Below are 18,451 nucleotides of genomic sequence, written 5' to 3' on the forward strand. Positions count from 1 at the left end.
ACGAACAGGAGCCAACAGGCATCAATGTCAAGGTTAAAGGTCACCTGCGGGCCTTGGTTAGATTTTTTCCTAAATAGAAAATAACCAGGTTTAACATCACCCTGTATGTGAGTTAGCATACACAAGAATCATCTGACAGTCTTGTTAAATACGCAGATTTACTAATTAACCCCTAAAGATCTTGGAGTTCAGAGCAAACAGGGTTATGGGGGGAAGCCTGGAACCTGCATTTTTGTCAAATCCTCATGTGAATGTGATTAAGGTGGTTAAGGTCCACAATGAGAAACACTCCACACACACACACACACACACGCACACACACACACCACATACACACGAACACGCCCATTTGGCTTTTCCCTAACTGTAACACCTTTCACCAAATATACTTACTAAAATTGAATGATTGGTATATGCAAGCAGACTTCATAGAAAATTCTCATGAATTAAGACTTCCTCATTATTCCATCTCCTAAGTATGCCTGAATATTCTCCAAGATAGAAATTTTAGACATGTTATCTAGAAATGTTTGAACTCCCAGTTTTAACTCTGATACCTACTGGGTCAGGCAAGTTGCTTAACTTAATGAATCTTAATTTCTTATCTGACAAATGGAGACAGTGATAATTTACTTCACTAGATGAAGAGGGTCAATCCAATAACGTAAGCAATAACGTAAGCAGTAACGTAAGCACATGGTAAATTTTAGAATGTTCTGCAATGAAAGATGTTGTCCGGACAGCTTCATGTCAGGCTGGCTCCCTGCCATCAAGGTTTTCCCTGGGATTCCTTGCATGAAAATATAGCAGTCAAATCTACCGTACATGTGGAAGCTTCCCAACAGCACTGAAGTCTAGGACTTTCCATACTGACTGGAGCAGAATTGCATCTGACTGAATGCATGTAGCACTCTCAGAAGCTTCCATATTAATGACCTATTTATTTACTCAATTAAAAAATATTTTTAAATGTTTATTTATTTTTCAGAGAGAGAGAGAGATAAAGACAGATCACGAGTGGGGGGAGGGGAGAGAGAGGGAGACACAGAATTTGAAGCAGACTCCGGGCTCCTAACTATCAGCACAGAACCCAACACAAGGCTCAAACACACAAACTGAGAGATCATGACCTGAGCCGAAGTCAGATGCTTAATTGACTGAGCCACCCAGGTGCCCCTAAAAAATATTTTTAGAACTCTCACTGTTTTTTCTACATATCTTATGTGGTTTGGTGGTGTTTGAAAAGACCTCATCACCAAGCACAAGCATACTAAGGACATTGAAGTAACAGTTTGATAGACAGGATTAGAATGACCATGGGTAGCTCAGTGGGATGAGCATCTAACTGGATTTCAGTTCAGGTCATGACCCCAGGCTCATGGGATAGGGTCCTGCGTTGGGCTCTGTGCTGACAGCACCAATTCTGCTTGAGATTCTCTCTCCCTCCCCTGCTCACACTCTTTCTTTCTCTCTCTCAAAATGAATAAATTAAAATTAAAAAAAATAAATTAAATGACTGTGAATATTATACATTATTTCAGGCACAGCCTGCTCTAGAAAGTAGTTTTATATCCACAGACTCAACAAAATTTTGCAATTGAGAACTTTCTTGTCCTAGCAATTGGATTCAGGCATCCAAGCCATGCCTGAATGGGTCTTTAGCCAGTGATTCTTTCTTCATCCTGAAGATTCAAGCCTAGCTCTGGAATTCTTGAGCTCCCTTTTTTTCTGGTCCCATATAACTTAGAAGGTGCTATCTTCTCTCTTTTTTTTTTAATTTTTAATGTTTTTTTTATTTATCTTTGAGAGAGAGATAGAGATAGCATGAGCAGGGGAGGGTCAGAGAGAGAGGGAGACACAGAATCCAAAACAGGCTCCAGGCTCTGAGCTAACTGTTAACACAGAGTCTGACACGGGGCTCAAACCCACAAGCTATGAGATCATGACCTGAGCTGAAGTCGGATGCTTAACCGACTAAGCCACCCAGGCGTCCCTGCATTACTTTCCTTAGGCCTGTAAGTCCAAGGATTTAATTTGCAGTGCATTTTAAAATATTGGGCTTACTTTGAAAAGTTAAAGCCAAAATATATTGCAAAAAGCATTTAAACAGAAACATCTTGTATATAACATTGTGATCAGTTAAAATGTTTCTATAGTAAGTAGTGAGTTAAGCATGACAGTAAAGCACTGGTTTTTTATTTAAGAATTTAAAAAACTTTTTTTTTTTTAATGTTTTATTTATTTCTGAGAGAGAGAGAGGCCATGAGCAGGGGAGCGTCAGAGAGAGAGGGAGATACAGAATCTGAAGACAGGCTCCAGGCTCTGAGCTAGCTGTCAGCATAGAGCCCGACGCGGGGCTTGAACCCACGAACTGTGAGATCATGACCTGAGCTGAAGTTGGGTGCTTAACCGACTGAGCCACCCAGGCGCCCCCAAAGTTTTTTTTATAGCAGTTTTAGGTTTATAGCAAAATTGAGTGGAAGGTACAGAGATTTTGCATATACTCCCTACCCCAATATATGCATAAACCTCTTTTGTTATCAACATCTCCCGCTGAGTGGTGCGTTTGTCATAACTGATGAATCTACATCAACATCACATTATCATCCAAAGTCCACAGTTTATTTTAGGGTTCATTCTTCATGTTGTACATTCTATGAATTTGGACAGATACATAATGACGTCTATCCATCATTATAGTATCTTACTATACTAGAGTAGTTTCACTGCCCTAAAAATCCTCTGTGCTCTACCTGTTGACCATCCTACCCCCAAGCCCCAGCAACCACTGATCTTTTTACTGTCTCCATAGTTTTGCCTTTTCTATAATGTCATATGGTTGGAATAAAAAAGTATGTAGCCTTTGCAGATTGACTCCTTTCACTTAGTAATAAACATTTCCGTTTTCTCTATGTCTTTCATCATTTGGCAGTTTATTTACTTTTAGTACTGAATACTGTTTCATTGCCTGGTGTACCAGTTTATTTATCCAATAACCTACTGAAGGACATCTTGGTTGCTTCCAAGTTTTGGTGATTATAAATAAAGCTGCTAAAACATAAGCGTGCAGGTTTTTGTGTGGACATAAGTTTTCAACTCCCTTCAGTAAATATCAAGGAGTAGAATTGCTGGATCATATACATATTTAGTATGTATTTTTAAATGTTTACTTATTTATTTGGGGAGGTGGAGGGGCAGAGAGAGAGGGAGAGGAGAATGCCAAGCAGGCTCCCTGCTGTCAGCACAGAGCCCAATATGGGGCTGGATCTCATGAAACATGAGATCATGACCTGAACTGAAACCAAGAGTTGGACACTTGACCAGCTGAGCCACCCAGGCACCCCTAGCATGTTTAGTTTTGTAGGAAGCTGCTAAACTATCTTCCAAAGTGACTGGACCATTTCGTATTCCCACTAACAATGAATGAGAGCTCCTGTTGCTCCATACCCTTGTCAGCATTTGGTGTTTTCAGTGTTCTAGATTTTGGCCATTCTATCAAGCATGTGTTGTATCTCACTGTGTTTTAATTTTCACTTTCCTGATGACATATGATGTGGAACATCTTTTCATATGGTTATTTGCCATCTGTACATCTCTGGTGAGATACCTGTTACGGTCTTTGACCCATTTGAAATTTGGGTTCTTAGTTTTCTTTTTGTTGAACTTAAAAAGTTCTTTGTGTATTTTGTCTAACAGTCCTTGATCAGATGTATCTTTTGCAAATATTTTCTCCCTGTCTGTGGCTTGTGCTTTTATACTCTTGACAGTGTCTTTTGCAGAGCAGAAATTTTTAATTTTAATGAAGTCCAACTTATCCAAGTTTTTAGTAAATTGGAAAAGCTGCTTGGTGACTTTTAATCAAAGTGGTGGAATTTAATAATACATCCAAAATCTAAAACTTAATGCATAGCATTTTGAATGTGGAGGTGCTAAAAACTTTGAATAAAGAAGAAAAAAATTAAACATATACATTTCTTAAGTATATATATTTTCTCTCTTTTCAATTCCATGATGTTGTAGTCATAAAGAGAAATGGTTACATATTTATCCAGTGTATGAAACATGCATGAATGCTGGGATAGATAGATGAATTTTATGCTAAAATAGTTTCAAACATTTTCCTTTTTCTATAATGATGATGAATTTTTTAGAATTGACATATAATATGTTTTATTGCAGTTAAGAATTGAGTTGAGACATTTATTTGAGGATTAATCCTTTAAAAGAATGACATGACTTCTCTCCAATTTCCTTTATTCATATTATATTTATATACCTTAGGGTAGCAAGCAGTACTGGAGGTGGAGTGGAATGAAAATGAGAAGTTAAAAAGGGGGGGGTGCATCTGGGTGGCTCAGCAGGTTAAGGATATGACTCTTGATTTCAGCTCAGGTCATGATGTCACGGTTCATATGTTTGAGCCCCACATCAGGCTCTGTGCTGATAGCAGAGCCTACTTGGGACTCTGTCTCTTTGTCCCTCTCCTCCTCTTTTTCCCTCTCCCTCTCTCTTAAAAATAAATAAAGATTTTTTTAAAAAAGGAAAATGAGAACTGAAGACTCATTAAAATATTTTAGCTTCTTTTTTCAAACTGCTTAATATTTTATTGAGAGTTTTGAATATGAATCTAGGGAAAAGGAAAGCTGCCAGTATACACACTTACTACAACTTGGGATGTCAGGTATACATCAATGATCTCAGTCAAATCTTTGATGTGAAATATCACTACTAATAGAATCTGGTTGACTTCTGATTTAGGATGACATCTGGACTAGCTGTTTGTGTCTTAGACTCTAAATTAAATGCCTAAAGAGAAATCTGAAAAACATGAGAACTGATAATAGCATTGAGAGGAAGAATTGATGACCAGGTCCAGCATGTGTGGCTGAGCAGGCTCTTCCCTGAGCAAAGCACCCAGCTGACAAGGGTGGCCACTTGCCAAACCTTGCCCCCTTGGGGTTGAATATATCCCAAAGAGGTGCCTTTTTCTAAGTCAGAAAAAAGATGTGAAAAGAGTAGCTGTAACCCTGCTGACAAGCATCCTAGTAACAAAATTTGACTGATTTTCAATCATTTGCAAGAACTGTGGGACTGAAATGGACATAACCTTTGTTGCTTGAAAACGAAGAACAGTAATGGCTGTAATTGGCCTGAAGAATACTAATGAAATTATCTGTCTTATGGCACCTACTAGTGAATTAAGCAATACCCCCACTACTATGTGGGACCTGCACATAGTATTTAACAATTCCTTGCCCCAATATCACACATTAGTACTTCTTTCTAGTATTCATTTTGGCACTGTGGTTTGGAGTATACCAATATAATCCCAATAGGAATGGATAAATATTCCATATTTAAGGGAACATTAGAAGCAAATAATGAAAAGGGATGAACAGACAGAGCTGTGTGTTTGACTCTCTCTGAGACTTTGATTTTTCATATATGGTTCCTATCAAGAAAAAGACCAACGGTTGTTTCTGATTAACCAGGAATTCTCCTCCTCATAGTGAAATAACCAGGCAATAGGAGTAAAGGATTTTGGCTCAGGTAAATACCTATAGTGACAAAATTGATAAATGTTAGCTTCAGGCCAAAAATGCAGCTGTGACCTGAGCATGTCTGCTTATGTCTCTCAGCTCCATATCTGTTCTGAGGATCTAACAGAAATCAAACAGATAATGAGAAGAACCAAGGTAAGGTATCTGATTGGTAAGGGCTATAGAATGCTTGGAATGAGAAAATACAAGACAAAGCATCCATTTGAAAAGATCATGCTGTATAAAGGAAGAAAATAGAGTTCTCAAAATGCAGAGAAAATGAGCACTGTGGAAAATGGTTTATCAGAGGCATAAATAAATGGAAAAAATATGCTCTCCATTTTCTATGAATAAAGAGATGTCATATTAGACAAGATAGATATTAGATTAAGAAAAGGAAGGACCTAGCTAAGAGGCAGGGAGAAATAAAAACAAAGTTGGATAAGTTAAGCCTGTAAAGACACAAAACATGCATTGGCAAAATTTAGATATAATTGGACATAATCAAGGATGGAATCAATACTGCAGAATATTAAATAATGATTAGAGCAAAAGCTTGAAAAACTCTCTCAAATGTCAGTGGAAAGGTCAAATAGAAGAAAACCATGAAATGGAATAGTGAAAAGACAGTTCTCTATCTTCTTCCTGGAAAAGAGATCAGAGTAAATGGAACAGAAATACCAACCATAGATATATCAGAAGATATATCCAATGTAATTGGAGATGAAAAGGACTCAGTAAGTTTTGAAACATATTAATGGAAGGAGACCAAACACTTGGACATACCCTGATAAAATTTTGATGTAAATGATCTATCAATTTATTTGTGAGTGCTTGCTATGTGCTAAAAGTTAGGGCTATCAAGATGACCAAGACGCAGTTGTACTTTAAAAGAACTTCTTGTTTATTGTAACATACATAGAAGAAGCAAGCAATTACTACACAATGTGGTATTACAATATTACAATAGGGACAAGTATAGGGTACTCTGAAAACACACTGGAGAAGCTTGAGTTCAGGCTTGAGAGGTAAGGCAAGGTTTCCTATATCTAAAGTATGGAAAAAATTCAACAAGAATGCAGGAAAAAAAATAAATCACTTGAAAAGAAAGAAAAATAGAAGAATAATAGACTATCTTCACATTAAACTTCAGAAGCTGAACAGAATAACATCTATAGTTTCATGGGAAAGGTTTAACTTACAAAGTCTATACCCACCCAAGTTTTCATTCACATAGGAAATGAAAACAAAGATATTTTTTGATACTTCAAGGTTCAGAAATATACCACCCATTTCCTGAAATAGTTGAAGATACACTTGTGTTAGTCAAGAAGGGAATCACATTTTTAATAAAGAAGAAAGGTAAAAATCTGAGGTAAAAGAAATATTTGTAAATATTGGAAATAATTTAACTATTGGATTAAGTAAAGATTTGTAGCAAATATAATGAGGGTGTTAAAAGTAACTTTGAAGATATAAGGTGCAAGTATAAATAAATAACAATAAGAATGTATTCTAAAATTCTTGTTTATAGAAACAAAATCTCAAGTGGGTGGAAGAGAAGTGGCAGGAAGTAAAATGTTTTAATTTACTAATTTTCTTATCTTCTACATATAGAAATAAGGAAATAATAGATAGGATGTCCTTCTAACAAAAATAATTGAACACATATTGTTTTAACTTCTTTTTTAATGTGAAGGTAAGTAACTACAAGAGAATTAAAAATTTTATGGTTATTTCTTTCAAGTTAAAAGAGGAAGAAAGAAAGGAAAACATTGCCCATATAACAAAGATATAAAACTTCCTGACATTCAGTCAGTACCCCCAAAAGATAACTCATATGCGTACTCCTCTGCAACATTTCTTACATGAATATACTTTCTGTCCTCATTGTTATACACTGTTTCATTGCCATTTTCTGTCTCTATTGCCACTCTTTGTTCAAGATACCATCAATTCTTATGTGTCATACTAGCCTCCTAATGGTTCTCCTCACATTCTCTCTTGTCACATTCTAAATGTTATATTCAATGAACTCCAGAAGGATAAACTCAAAGAGATCTATACCAAAGTGTATTATAATCAAACTGTTGAGAGCCACAGATGAAAGATTCTTGAACATAGTAAAAGAGAAGTGACTCATTGTGCAGAAAAGAGGCTCAGTAAGATTAACAGCCAATTTCACTTTGAAGTCATGGAGTCCAGAAGGTAGTGGGATGACATANATGTCAACCAAGAATTCTCTATCCAGCAAAACTATTCTTCAAAATTAAAGGAAAAGTTAAGATGCTTTGAAATAACCAAAAGCTGAAGGAGTTCAATGCTAATAGACTTACCCTATAAGAAATGATAGAGAGTCCTGTAGGCTCAGATAAAAGGCTACTAGACAAAATAATTCAAAGCATTCCAAAAAATAAAACTTTGACAGAGACAATTACATTGGTGAATATGAAAGCCAGAGTGATTGTAACTCCTCTTTTTATTTCCTATGTGATTTTTAGAAGACAAATGCTTTAAAAAATTATAAATCTATATAATTATGTGTACATAGTGTATAAATATAAAATCTGTTATTGCAACAACATAAGACAGGAATTAAGCTGTATAGGATAAAACTTTTTTATATTATTGATATTAACTTGGTATTGATTCAAATTGGACAGTTACAAATTAAATTGCTAATTGTAATCCCCATGGTAAGTACTAAGGCATTCTATAAATGCCTTAGTAAAATTTTGTAAATTATTATCTAAAAATAATGCATAAAATAAAATAAGAAGGGAATAAAATGGTACAAAGAACCAATTAAACACAAAAGAAGACATTAATGTGAGAAGTGAGGAACAGAAAAATGGTATAGGTATACAGAAATCAAATAGCAAAATGGCAGAAATAAGTCCTTTATCAGTGATTTCTTTAAATATAAATGAATTAACCTCTCTAATCAAAGGGCAAAACTTGGCAGAATGGATAATACAATATGATCAAGTGATATGCTTTCTATAAGAGACTTACTTTAGATCCAAACACAACTAACTTGATGGAAATAAGATTTTCCATGGAAACAGTAATCAAAAGAAAGTCGGGGGTGGTTATATTAACATCAGACAAAATAGCTTTCAAATAAAAACTGTTATAAGAGACAAAGAAGGACATTGTACACTGACAAAAGGGTAATTAATCAAAAAGATATAACAATTATGCACATATACACACCAAACAATAGATATCCCAAATTATATGAAGCAAATATTGATAGAATGGAAGGGGGAAATAGACAGTACTACAGTAGCTGTTGGAGACTTTACTACACTACTTTTAATAATGGGTAGAAAACCAGAAGATCAAGAAAAAGAAAACTTGAATGATAGCATAAATCAGTTAGACCCAGCAGATATATAGACCACTCCACCCAACAGCAGAAGACACATTTCTCTCAAGTAGATATGGAACCTTCTTCAGAATAAATCAAATGGTACACCCCAAAAAAGTCTCAATATATTTAAAACCATTGAAGCCATACAAAGTATCTTTTCTAACCAAATGAAATGAAGCTAGATGTCAACAACAGAAGAAAAACTGGAAAAAACAAATATGTGCAAATTAAGCAACACATTCTTTTTTTTTAATTTTTTAAAATATTTTTATTTATTTCTAGGAGAGAGAGAGAGAGACAGCATGAGCAGGGGAGGGTCAGAGAGAGAGGGAGACACAGACTCTGAAACAGGCTCCAGGCTCTGAGCTGGCAGTCAGCACAGAGCCCACCGTGGGGCTCGAACCCACGAACAGTGAGATCATGACCTAAGCGAAGTCGGAGGCCCAACCGACTGAGCCACCCAGGCGCCCCTAAGCAACACATTCTTAAACAACCAATCAAAATAAGAAATCACAAGGGAAATGAGATTTACTTAGAGACTAATAAAAACAAAATTGTACTCTACCAAAACTTATGGGATGAGTGAAAGTAGGGCTCAGAGGGAAATTATTAGTTGTAAACATCTACAATGGAGGAAAAGAAAGATCTGTAATCAATAACCGAACTTTACACTTCAAGGAACTAGAAAATAAGGCAAACTAAACCCAAAGCTAGCAGAAGGAAGGAAATAATAAAGATTAGAGCAGAGATAAATGAAATAGAGAATAGAAAAACAAGAGAATCAATGAAGTCTAAGTCGGTTCTTTGATAAGATCTGCAAAATTGACAAAACTTTTTTAAAGAATAATAAGTAACTTAAATCAGATATGAAAGTGGGGACATTGTTACCGCCCAAAAAAAAAAAAAAAACAAAGATTATAAGAGAATATTATGAACTACTATCTGCCAAAAGATAAGATACTCTAGCCGAAATGTAGAAATTCTCTTTTTTTCCAAAATGTAGAAATTCTTAGATACACAGACAATGGAAACTAAATCTAGAAGAAACAGAAAGCCTGAATAAACCTATAACAAATAAAAGAGATAAAATCAGTAATCAGAAACCTCCTAACAAAGAAAAGTCCAGAACCAGATGGCTTCACGGGAGAATTCTATCAAACACTTTAAAAAGAATTAGCATCAATCCTTCTTAAATTCTTTAAAAATAATAGAGGGGGAAGGAATACTTCCTAACTTATTTTATGAAGCCAGCATTACTGTGATATCAAAGCCAGACAAAAACACCAGAAAAAGAGAAAACTAAAAACCAATAGTATTTATGAATATTTAAAATACCACAAAATGCTAGTAAACTGAATCCTACAGCATATTAAATAGATTATGCATCATGACAAAATGTGATTTTTTTCCCTGAAAAGCAAAGATGTTTCAGGAAAAAAAGAATTCAATACAATACACTACACTATGGAAAAGGGAAAATGCCCCACATGATGATCACTACTGATGTAGAAAAGGCATTTGACAAAACCAATGCCCTTTCATGAATTTAAAAAAAAAAAAAGACTTCGAAAACTAGGACTAGAAGGGAACTTCCTCAACACAAAGAGAGTTTTTGTAAACCCACAGCTAACATCATACTCATGATGAAAGACTGAAAGATTTCCCCCTAAGATCAGGAACAGTCAAGGATGGTTTCTTTCACCACTACTATTAAACATTGTCCTGAAAGTTTTAGCTGAGTGATTAAACAAGAAAAAGAAATAAAAAGCATGTAAATTAGAAAGAAGTAAAAATATTTATATTTACAAATGACGTTATCTTATATATAGAAAATATCCTGAGGAATCTGCAAGAAAGCTGCTAGAGCTAATAAATGATTTTGCAACATTTCAGGATCCAAAAGCAATGCTCAAAAATCAGTTGTGTTTCTATACATCATCAATGAATAATCCAAAAAAGAAATTAAGAAAATAATTCCATTTATAAAGCTTCTAAAAAAGAAAATATCTAAAACCAAATTTAACCGAAGAGGGAAAACACTTGTACATTGAATACTACAAAACATTGCTGAAAGAAATGAAGAAAGACTTAGATTAATGTAAAGACCCACCATGTTCATATATTGAAAAAATTAGTATTGTTAAGATGACAGTACTTCTCAAAATGATCTACAGATTTAAGATAATCTATATCAAAATTCTAATGGCTTTTCTTATTTTTGTCGAAAAGGTAAAAACTGATCCTTAAATTTAGATGGAACTGCAAGAGTCCCTGAGGGGTCGAGAGAATATTGAAAAAGAAAGATAAAGTTGGAGGACTCACACTTTCTAATTTCAAAACTTACTACAAAGCTCCAGTAACCAAAACAGTGTGGTATTGGCATAAGGATGGACATATGGTCAATAGACTAGAATTGAGAGTGAAGGATAAACCCATACATATATGGTGAACTGATTTTTTGACATGCGTACCAAAGACTGTTCAGTGGAGAAAGGAAATTTTCTTTAACAAATGATGTTGGGACAAGTTATAGACACAATAAGAAGAATGAATTCGATCGATGATTGAAATGGATCAATAACCCAAATATAAGAGCAAAACTATAAAACTCTTAGACAAACACACAGAGGTCAATCATTTTGACCATGAATTTGGTAATAGATTCTTAGATATAATACCAAAATCATGAGCAAGAAAAGAAAAATTTGACTTCATAAAAATTAACAAAAAATTGGGCATTTGTCAAAGACAGTATCTAAAGATAGAATGGGAGAAAATATTTGCAAATCATATATTTGATAAGACTCTAAGTATCCAGAATATAAAAGGATCTTTCTCTTTTTTTAACATTTACTTATGTGGGGGATAGAGGCAGAGAGAGGGAAAGAGAGTATCCCAAACAGGCCCGTGCTGTCAGTTCAGAGCCTGACATGGGACTTGATCCCACAAACAGTGAAATCATGACTTGAGCCAAAATCAAGACTCCAATGCTTAACCGAATGAGCCACAAGGCACCTCTATAAGGAACTCTTAAAGCGCAACAAAAAAAGACAAACAACCCATTAAAAAAATGGGTGAAGGACATAAAGACATTTCTCTAAGGAGACAATACAAAATAGTCAACAGGCACAAGAAAAGATGCTCAACAACATTAGTCATTAGGTAAATGCAAATCAAAATCACAGTGAGATACCACTCCACACACACTAGGATGGCAATAATAAAAACAACAACAACAACAATAGCACTAACAACAACAGAGAATATCAATAAAGCGTTGGCAAGAATGTGGAGAAATCCGGGTTCACATACATTTCTGGTGGGCATGTAAAATGGTTTGACAACTGTGGAAAACTATTTGGTTATTCCTTAAAAAGTTAAAGAGAATTATCATATGAGCCCACAATTTCACTGCTTGGTATATACCCAGGAAGAATTGAAAACAGGTACTAAAACAAATTCATGTAAATGCATGGTCAGAGCAGCACTATTTACAATAGCTATAAACTGAAAAGAGACCAACTATCCTACCCAACAATAGATGAATGGATAATCAAATTGAGGTATATACATACAATAGAATATTGCTTGGCCATAAAAGGAACGAAGTACTGATACATGCTACAACATGGACGAATGTTGAAAACATAATGTTAAATGAAAGAAACCAGTCAGAAAAATCACACATTATATGATTTCACTTACACGAAATATTCAGAACAGGTACATCCACAGAGACCGAACCAGATTGGTAGTTGCCAGAGGTTGAGAGGAGCAAGAAAAGCAGAGCACCTGCTTAATGGACACAGAGTTTTCTTTGGGGTGATAAAAATGTTTTGACACTGGATAGAAGTGGTGGTTGCACAACATTGTGAATGAAGTCAATGCCACTGAATTGTTCACTTCGTAAAGTTTAATTTTATGTGAATTTTACCACAATTTTTTAAAGGGGAAAAAATAAAATCTGAATGAACTATGCGCTGAGTTAAGAGAAATGATCAATACTGGTTCCTTAATTGGAACAAATGTACTGTACTAATGTAAGATGTTAGCAATGGGGGAGACTGTGTGATGGGGTGGCATGTGGAGTGGATATGGAAATTCTGTTGTGTTTGCTCAGAATTTCTCTAAATTTAAACTGTTCTAAACCAAACAAAATCTATTAACTGAGAAAAAGACTTAGCTGTCCTAAATAACTCTTGGATCAAAGAGGAAATAAAACTGCAATTAAAAACTTAAAATAATGAGGGGTCTGGGTGGCTCAGTTATTGAAGCGTCTGACTTTGGCTTAAGTCATGATCTTGCAGCTCCCGAGTTCGAGCCATGCATCAGGCTCTCTGCTGTCAGCTCAGAGCCTGCTTTGGATCCTCTGTCTCCCCCTCTCTCTGTCCCTCTCTGGCTCACGTGCACGTGTTCTCACTCTCTCAAAAGCAGTCATTTAAAAAAAACATGAAATAATGAAGGCCCCTTTCCTATCAAAAGTTGTAGGATATAGTTAAAATGATGCTCAGAAAATTCTTACCTTTAAATACTTTCATTACAAAACAGAAAAGAATACAAATAAATGAACTAAGTTTTCAGCTCAAAAACTGAAAAAAGAAAAAGTAAAATGTTGTAGTCTAATAAAAAGCATTAAGAAAATACTAATAAAGAGGTGCCTGTGTGGCTCAGTCAGTTAAGCATCCAACTCGATTTTGGCTCAGGTCATAATCTCATGGTTCATGAGTTCCAGCCCCCTATCTGGCTCTGCACTGGCAATGTAGAGCCTGCTTGGGATTCTCTCTCTCCTTCTCTCTCCTTTTCCCTCTGCTCCTCCCTTGCTTGCTCTCTCTTTCTCTCTCAAAATAAATAAATAAACTTAAAAAAAAAAAACAGGAAAAAGGGTCGCCTGTGTGGCTCAGTTGGTTAAGTGTCTGACTTTGGCTCAGGTCATGATCTCACAGCTTGTGAGTTCAAGCCCTGTGTCAGTCTCTGTGCTGATGGCTCAGAGCCTGGAGATGTTTTGGATTCTGTTTCTCTCTCTTTCTCTCTCTCTCTCTCTGCCCCTCCCCTGCTTATACTCTGTCTCTCACTCTCAAAAATAAATAATAAAACATTAAAATAATTTAAAACAAAACAAAACAAAAAGAAGATGGTAATAAAGATGAAAGAAAAAACTATTTTAAAAAGAACTAACAATAGAAATGATACATCCAAGATATTAACTCTTTGAGATATCCAGTCAGGAAAAACACAAAAGCGAAAGAAATAATAAATAAATAAAACTGGTAATTAAAAAGGGTTATCTACATAGTCAGATAAAAAAAAGTATGAGAATAATGTGTATGGTAATAGCTTCGAAAAATTTGATGACAAGGATCATTTGTAAACAACCTAAACTGTGTGAAAAAAAAAAACATAAAACCTAACTATATCAATCGTGATAGAAATTATCAGAAAGCTTTTAAAGAATTACTTCCAAAAGTGGGTGCCAAAGACAAACAGTGTGAAGAGATGCTCTTTAAATATTTCAAGGAGCAGATAACTTTTGTTAAACTTTTTTGGAACATGGAAAACTTTGGTATTTTTATCAGAAAATAAAAATACAGATTAATTTCACTTGTGAACATGAAAGCAAAAGTTCTCAATAAATTACGCATATTTCTTTTTTTAATTTCTATTAAAAATTTTTAAATGTTTATTTTATAAGAGAGAGAAACAGATGGGGTGCTTGGGTGGGTCAGTCGGTTGGGCGGCCATCTTGATCTCAGGTCATGCATCTCGTGGTTCATGAGTTCGAGCCCCATGTCAGGTTCTGGGCTGACAGCTCAGGGCCTGGAGCCTGCTTCGGATTCTGTGTCCCCTTCTCTCTGACCCTCACCTGCTCACACTCTGTCTCTCTCTCTCTGTCTCAAAAATAAACAAACATTTAAAAAAATTTTTTTTAAAGAGAGAAACAGAGCACGAATTGGGGAGGGGCAGAGAGCGGGAGACACAGAATCCGAAACAAGCTCCAAGCTCTGATCTCCAAACTCTGGGCTCTCAAGCCCATGAACCACGAGATCATGACCTGAGCCAAAGTCAGACACTTAACCAACTGTGCCCCCCAGGTGCCCCCAGATAATTCTTTTTCGGCATACATTTTCTTAATATAAAGTGGCATAAAAGTAATGAATCTGGACACATATTTTGCACACCACTGTTGGCTGTAACAGACTTGTGGTTTGCAACCAGCACAGTCATAATAAGGAGAAAGCCTTTTTGCACAAAGATGTAGCAGCAGTTGCTTTATTTGGGTATTTGGTTGCTCTGCCTGGATAGGGTTCCTTGGCTATGCCACATTGTTTTCATTCTTTTCTGTTAATTTGAGTTGTGAACTAAATTGTGAAGCCAAAATAATAGAGGAGAGGCATCTAAGCATGTGGATTAAAGAGAAAATGAGGAAATGTGTAGGTTTGGTTTGGTTCATTTTGATCAACTAACTTATTATTTTAACTAAAGCAATAACTAAATATGCTTTATAATTATAAAACTACCTTTATGATAGAGGCATGATTTTTCATAACAGATTTTTCAAAGTTTATTTATTCATTTTGAGAGAGAGAGAGAGTGCAAGCAAGGGAGGGGCAGAGAGAAAGGGAGAGAGAGAGAGAGGATCCCAAGAAGGGGTTCTGCACTGTCAGTGTATGAACCATGAGATCACGACCTGAGTCAAAATCAAGAGTCAGAAGCTTAACTGACTGAGCCACCCAGGCTCCTCGATAACACAGAAATTTTAAATAATGCAATTACTGTATTGTGTAATAGCAGAGCACTATATACTTTAAAGTAGACAAACCATGCAGTTGTCCCTAATAATACCAAAAATACACTGAATACAGTTTAACATGAAGTCCTGACACACCTTCAGTAAAATAGAATAAGAAGTAGATTTGGTAGTTATTTGGTTTTTATGATAAATATATTTATCTGAAACCAACAGCCATCGTCATTCTTAATGTTAACCACTAGGGAAATTCCCACTGAGATCAGAACAAGACAAGGTTAGCTACTATCTCCTCTGTTATTAAACACTGTTCTATAAGTTTTGAAGAGAAGTAAAAACAAAAAAGAGGAGGAAAAAAATTACATTTTTCCTAAACAGGAATCCCATGTGAATTACCTAAAATAATTTAGGACAAATAGATCAATATAATAGCTGGATGCAAGATAAAAATATGAAATCCAGAACTTTCCTAAATGCTAGCAGTAATCAGTTACAAAATACAGTGGAAAGAACATCCCTCTCCAATAGCATCCCTAACTCCATACACAAAGAAGATAAAATATATTGGAATACGTTTTATAATAAACAAGGGACCTACATGTTTCTCAAGGCCTTAATACATGGAAAGAAAAAAATGTGTGCAGACAAGCAGGTTCTCTACTGTAAGGACGGTCATTTTCCTTCAATTAGTGCCTAAGTTCCATGAAATTCCAACGAGAACCTTTTTTGGCAGAATTTAACACCTATATCTAAAATTTTCCACTTGGCCGTCTCTTTCACTGTCACAAGTGTTTAAGAGAAACAACTGGATGCCGCTTTAGGGCCCTAACTAGCTGCTTGTGGGAACCTCAATCAGGTTGGAACTAGTATACTGCCCCAGGTCCCCTGATGCATGGAGGTAAACTAATACGTGTCCCTGTGTACCCTGGAAGGTGTGAGGAGAATGGGGTAGGAGAGTGAGCAAAAGGGAGACCCAGGAATAACTTCTAAGCTTCTATGAATGACTTGGCTGCCCTGTCGCCTTGGCTAAGTCATCTCCCTTTCTCCCCCATCATTTTGCACTCTGGATAGGACATCTCAAAATACGATTTCAATATTGTAAGAAGGCAGAGCAATGGTAACAAAGAGTCATTAGAAAAACAAGTGATACGAATCCAGGTTTGAACCCTCGCTCTGCCACGTATTAGCTGGAAGGTCTGGTAAGTGTTTTTCTCCAGCAGACATTCAGTAAATGGCAGCTATTGATGTTAATAATGATTTCTGATGTTTAATATGTTTAAACTATCAACTTTTCCTAGGACTATTCTTAAGACAATACTTAAAGAAATACTACACAATCTTTAAATATTCATTTTTAATAGTGAATATAAAGGCCAATTGGTAATCAAATAAGCCTGGATTACTGTAATGGTGAACACTTAAATGTTTTAAGATAGGAAATGCAAAGTTGTCTGTAAGATTAATATTTTACTGTAAAAACAATATTCATTAGCATGTGTTTCTTAGGAGCTGAAAAATAGTAAACTTGAGTTAATTTTTGAATGGACACACTGGATCAGGCCAGAAGTAATCTTAAAGTTGGCTCCCCCAAAGTACAAATATATACAGTATTAGTTTACTTTTCATTCTAGCAAGCTATATATACCTTCACATATGCCAAACACATATCTTTCAAGTCTTATATTATAAAAACTGCTCATTGGAGAAGGTTTACATTGCAGATAGAAACTTAAAAAAATCATTTCAAGTAGAGACATACATTTGATCTTAAAAGTTGAGAAGAATGTAAAAAGATCACAGTATTTTAAAAATTTTCTTTAGTCTTGGCTAGGGAACCTATTTTTTAAAGGCCAAATTTCTAGTTACGACAATGAATACAAAGGCATTATCAAATCATGTAGTAAATTACTCACTTTGCAGAAGCAGGAGTGGAGCAAATCTGCAACGCCTCAGTCTAAGACATCCAGGCCACCTTGCTAGGTTGAGAATTGGTAGGAACAACTTGTTTTGGTTACCTCTTTTCCAAGTTATAAGTCTTCCTTCACAGAATGGTGCTCTTGAAAGACGTAGGCAGTTACAGAGTCTGGAAACTTTATCTGCAGACTCTAGCAATGCCGCCCCAACTGTCCTGAGCTCTCCCTTGTGTTGAACTGGGAACTTCCACTGAGAAATCCCCTAAATTGAAGACTTCCTTATTTGTAGTTCTCAACAGCCAATCATGGCAATATATTGAAATGAAGCAAAGACTACCAGAAAATGTTCTGTAAACCACCCATGACTATAGCCCTGACTTCCTTCTGAATCAAAGATAATTTTTCTTGAATAGTTAGGGCATTTTAACAAAAATCCAGAAGCTACAAACACTAAAACATTTTTGTATGGAGCACATTGTCATGTAAGAGAATTTTAAAGTTTGTCTGATAAATTTTTGTTTTCTTTTGTTTTTTAGCTTTCAAGAAGGCATTTTTGGATTTAAGCAGTGTATTTGTCAACAACAGACAATGACTAGATTTGAGTGTAGTTGTCTTTGCTTCAAGGCCTACAGAAGTCACATGGATGAAGCCTAGTAATAATAAAGTTCATGCTGGATTCCAGAGTATCATCTCAGGGACTAATGAGAAAGGTAAAGCAAAAAAAAAAAGGCTCCTAAGACGGCTTTCTCCTTGGGAGCTAAGCTGCCCTGTTCACACGGATGAGTGCATGTTCTACTATGCTGGGGAAATGCTTCACAGATGCATGTATTCTTCTCGGGCACCTTGGAGCAAAACATAGAGTTTTACATGCAAATGG

The 18,451-nt window shown here is 35.6% G+C and overlaps 1 protein-coding gene across 1 annotated transcript in view; it reads right to left on the minus strand.

Annotated features, from left to right (window-relative positions):
• TANK (TRAF family member associated NFKB activator) overlaps positions 1-17,795 on the minus strand; it is a 94,740-nt gene extending 76,945 nt beyond the window's left edge. The window contains exon 1 of the mRNA XM_077760997.1: positions 17,575-17,795. The gene's annotated coding sequence lies outside the window, so the exon portion shown is untranslated. The remainder of the gene's footprint in view (positions 1-17,574) is intronic.
• Positions 17,796-18,451: the final 656 nt, after the last annotated feature.

The sequence above is a fragment of the Crocuta crocuta genome, unplaced genomic scaffold (genome assembly GCF_008692635.1).
Source record: "Crocuta crocuta isolate KB4526 unplaced genomic scaffold, BGI_CrCroc_1.0 scaffold153, whole genome shotgun sequence".
Classification (NCBI taxonomy): Eukaryota; Metazoa; Chordata; class Mammalia; order Carnivora; family Hyaenidae; genus Crocuta; species Crocuta crocuta.